Source organism: Alligator sinensis, unplaced genomic scaffold (genome assembly GCF_000455745.1).
Source record: "Alligator sinensis unplaced genomic scaffold, ASM45574v1 scaffold215_1, whole genome shotgun sequence".
NCBI classification, from domain to species: Eukaryota; Metazoa; Chordata; order Crocodylia; family Alligatoridae; genus Alligator; species Alligator sinensis.
The window spans coordinates 1,766,771-1,771,573 of NW_005842259.1; the positions used below are offsets into that span (position 1 = coordinate 1,766,771).

The window sequence follows — 4,803 nt, forward strand, 5'->3', positions numbered from 1 at the left end:
GTCACGGGGGCCGCTTGGAGAGGCTTGATCCTGCCTCAGGCAAGGGGAGGCCCCTCCAGCCCTGCCTCTCTCTGCGACCCCTGAGAACAAAAGGAAGGGGCGCCCAGGGGGAAGGTGGCGGGGCCAGTGTTCCCGTTGTGCCCAGTGCCGGAGTTAGGCCAAGCTCTGGTGCCAAAGGGCACCATAGGGCCCTTTCTCACCTCTCGTCTGTTCATGTCTCTCGGGGGAGTTTCACCGGGAGGCGTTTGAGGGGGGCTGGTGTGCTCTTTTCGGTGTCCCACCTCAGTGCACTCATTTTGAACCAATGCCCTTTCACTCCTGTCCTTGTTTTGTCTTTGAGTTGTCCCAAGCAATCAGTGATATGCCGTTAGTGGCCCCCATCCTGCAGGGGCTTTGGCCCACGCTCCAGAGTAGTGAATCAAAAGGCCGGGCCCCACCAAGTCCCAGGACTTCCTGGCACCCTAGCCAAGCTACCCATCTACCCGACCAGGAAGGACACTGGGGCTATTTTCTAGTCCCTGGTCTGTTCACCTCTCCAGCAGTTGCGCTGAGGAGCATTCACTGGCTCCTTGGCCTCATTTGATAGCCAGTGGGCACTGTCCAGCATGCTCTGCTGGGTGTCCCCCCTTGGTGCACTCGTTTTGGACCTATGACCCTCACTCCTGTCTGTTTTGTTTTTCCAAGCAATCAATGCCCTTAGTGGCCCCCATCCCAAACAGGGCTAAATTGGTGGGCTTTTGCCTACGTCACAGAATGGCATATCAAAAGGTCTGACTGCTGGATGACTCAGTAAGAAAACCCTCTGTAACAGGGGGCATTCTCGGGGCTGATTTTCCCATGGTCCGCCCACCCATTTCTGGGCTAACTGCCTGCCTTCTTGCCCGCCATGCCTTGTTGTTAATGAAGTGGGAGGCTGCCCATTTCCTGCCCCGATGCCAGGGGGCGCTATCTGTGGCTCCGTTCTTCCCTTACACCACAGCCCAAGCCTCGCAGATGGCATCCAGACGTTATCCAAATCACCAGCCCTGCACTGGGCCCCAGAATCCTACCAGTTGAACACCACTTAGATCTCTCCATTCAGGCAGCCTATTCTGCCTTCATCCCCAGCTGCATAGCCCCCTGAGCTGCTCCCCCTTACAGCTGCAGCCCCCCCAGGACCTTTGGCTACTAACCCTGGCCCACCTCCCGGCCACTCAGAACCGCAGCCGCGCAGCTCTCGGGTGTTCCTCACAGTGGGCCCCGGCCCTTTGACCCTTCTGGTCCTGGCCCCAGCATTGGCCAGTCAGGGGAAGTCCAGACAGGTGCGAGTCTATGGCCCCACACTCTTCCTCTCAGGTCCACCTTCCAGACCCTACAAAAGGGGTAACCCACCCATTTACAGGGGCTGGGGTTAAGGCACCCCAACCCATCTTTCACCAGGGTGATAACTGGCCTGGCATTTCCAGGGGGCTCCCACACCACTGAGCACCCCACCAGGCCACCCACTCCCCACAGGGTGCAGTTTTAGGCCCAGGCCCAGGAGCCTCCTGACCGTCCCCTACAGCTCCTCCCTTACCTCCAGATAATAACAGCAACCCTGCAGCTAAGTGATGTTGTTACCTGGCTTCCCAGTAGCAAAATGCCCTGTTTATATGGGCAGCCCTGAATCCAAAATGGCTGCCATCCTGCCTGCTGCTCTCTTCTGGCTCTTAAAGTGGCAGGCACAAGCAGTGCCCTGCCACAGCCCCGGATAAAACTGTGCTAAAAAGCAAAACGAGACATGGAGGGAGAGTACAAAAACAACAGCTACATATATAAAAGACCCTATTCAGGAGAGTGCAGGTGCTTGAATTTGGCAAACAAAACAAATTATGATAAACATCTTGACAGAAAGAGAAAAGGACATAAGACAGAGGGGGTGGGGAAGGGTTGCACAAGTATAAATACAGGATTTGGGAGACCTGCCTCTCATAGAGATCTAGGGAAGTGTGACTAACATAGGTTATCTCTTGTCTCAACATAGAATAAACTTCACCAAATTGGATCAACTGTTAATCAGACCAACTTGTGTGCTGTCCGATGACAATACATCTTTCTGAGCTTTCGTCATTGAACATATATCCGAGTTTTGTTTCTGTCTGAAAGGCGGCTTGCTAGCTTTGGCCTTGCAGAACAGACGGATTCCAGCAGTCTGTAGATCAAAAGCAACAGCAACCAGATACCACCTGAGAAAACACTCTGCACACATCAGAACAACAGTGGGCAGAGAAGCCTTTACAGGCACTGACGAAGGCAAGTACAGCTTGCCATTTACCCAATGCTCATGGCTGTAGTTCTCAACTGTTTTAGACTCGGGGCACCCCTTGATCAACTCAAGGCCAACTCAAACCCTGTCAATAGAACAAAGGCCAGCCTCAGAAAATGCCAGCTCTTTGGTTTCACTTGTTTTTTACTACAAAAAATACTCGAGACATTCTTCTGCTGCAAAAAAATCAGAAAGACCACAGCAGATCAGAAGGCTCTTGACAATGGATTCCCATTGGAAATCTCTAGTTTATCCTGTGAATCACATTATGCACCTGCCAGTGCTAATATTATGTGGCACCCCTGAAAGGATCTCACTATCCCCTGGTTGAGAATCACTGGTGTGGGAGGAACAATTCTACAGATAAGAGGCAGGAAGGACCTGAGTGATCTGGCAGGCCTTCATCATTGCTTTCAAAAAGAAAGGTGGTGCCCAGGTGAAGACTCGTCAGAGGAAGGTTGTGGGCAGAGAAGCCTTCCAAAGCACTCATGAAGGCAGTTTGTGGGAGTGCTGGCCCTTACGAAATGTTTATGGCAGTGGCTCTCAACTATTTTAGACATTGGGCACCCCTAGATAGACCTGAGGCCTTCCTCAGTAGATCCAAGGCCTCCTTGGAAAATGTCAGCCCTTTTGTTTTCACTTAATTTTTGACTACAGAAAAATAAATACTAGACCAAGTCTTCTGTTGCAAAGAAGGACCACAGCAGCTCAGAATGCTCTTGACACTGTGGATTCCTGTTGGAAATCTCTCTCAATTCCTGGTTGAGAATCACTGGTGTAGGAGAAGGGATTTCACAGCTGAGAGATGGAAAGGAACTGGGTTATTTGGAAGATCTTGACCAATTTTTTAAAGAAAAAACATGGTGCCCATTTGAAAGCTCAGAGAAGAGACAAATATTATGAGCAGAGAAACCTTTAGAACAGGCTTGTCCAATATATGGCCTGCAGGCCACCATGCAGCCCTCCAAGCTGTTTTCTGAGGCCCGAGGTGCTGCAACGGGAAACAAAAGTAAACATTGTACTTTCATTTTGGGGGTGGGGTGATGTGATACCACTTCCTCTGAGGTCTTTGAATATGGCTTGCTGGCCCACTGGGTGATAAAAAGTTCATGATCCAGCCCCACATTCAAAAAGGTTGGACACCCCTGCTTTAGAGGCACCGATAAAGGCACTTTATAGCACAGCTGTCTCATGTAGCAAATGTTTATGGCCATCCTGTCAGTGGGGTCTGCATGTTTGTTTACCACGTACAGAATGGAAATGAGAATGAAAATTAATGCATGTAGCTCTCTGAGCCCTTTACAGGAGAGTCCAGTATCATTATCCAGGCTTTGCAGCCAGGGAAATCTCTGGGGGAGATGAAGGGGTCCCAAGGTCATGCAACTTTACTTGGATGGACTAACTGTATTAAGTATCATTATATTTTTTTCTTATTTAAATTGTGATATCATCTCAAGGCTTTGATTGGGATCTTGGCCCCAGTGCTATGCACTGTATATACAAACAGTAAAAAAAGAAAATCTCTTTTCCCTGCAGGCCAGATCTATGATGACAGACAAGAGGTGAAGATGAACGAATTGCGGGTGAGGCCAAGGTAATGGTGAAACATGTAGGCTCCTGCAGTTATACATGTGCTTACAAGTGTGATTAATCCTGCTAAAATCTACAAGATTACTCTTATACTTGAAGTTCAGCAGCTCCATGATGCTTCTCAGGATCAGAGCTGCAGAGGCTGAACTCAGAATCATAGAATCATAGAAGCAGGGTTGGAAGGGACCTTGTAGATCTTCAAGTCCGACCCCCTGCCTGGGCAGGAGGGAAACTGGGCTCAAATGACCCCAGCCAGGTAGGCATTGAGCCGCTTCTTAAAGACCCCCAGGGTAAGAGCCAGCACCACTTCCCTTGGAAGTTGGTTCCAGATCCTAGCCGCCCTAACTGTGAAGTAGTTCTTACGGATGTCTAATCTAAACCTACTCTCCAACAACTTGTGGCCGTTATTCCTTGTTATCCCGGGGGGCGCTAGGGGAAACAAGGTCTCCCCCAAACCCTTCTGGTCCCCACTAGTGAGTTTATAGACGGTCACAAGGTCCCCCCTCAGCCTTCTCTTGTGAAGGCTGAACAGGTTCAGGTCCCGTAGCCTCTCATTGTAGGGTCTGCCCTGCTGTCCCTGGATCATGCGGGTGGCCCTCCTCTGGACCCTCTCAATGTTGTCCACATCCCTCTTGAAGTGCGGTGCCCAGAACTGGACACATTACTCCAGCTGTGGCCTGACCAGTGTTGCGTAGAGGGGGAGGATCACCTCCTTGGCCCTACTTGAGATGCACCTGTGGATGCACGATAAGGTCCGGTTAGCCCTGCCGATCGTGACCTCGTACTGTCAGTCCATGTTCATCTTGGAGTCAATAATGACTCCAATATCCCTTTCTGCCTCCGTGCTCTCAAGAAGGGAGTTTCCCATCTTATAAGTGTGCTGCTGGTTACTACAGCCCAAGTGCAGCACCCTGCACTTGTCAGTATTG

The 4,803-nt window shown here is 50.5% G+C and overlaps 1 protein-coding gene across 1 annotated transcript in view; it reads right to left on the bottom strand.

Moving 5' to 3' along the window:
* The window catches only part of FAM83F (family with sequence similarity 83 member F), a 29,948-nt gene extending 28,335 nt beyond the window's left edge, over nt 1-1,613 (bottom strand). Inside the window, exon 1 of the mRNA XM_025208953.1 lies at nt 1,600-1,613. The gene's annotated coding sequence lies outside the window, so the exon portion shown is untranslated. The remainder of the gene's footprint in view (nt 1-1,599) is intronic.
* Between the last annotated feature and the right edge of the window lie 3,190 nt (nt 1,614-4,803).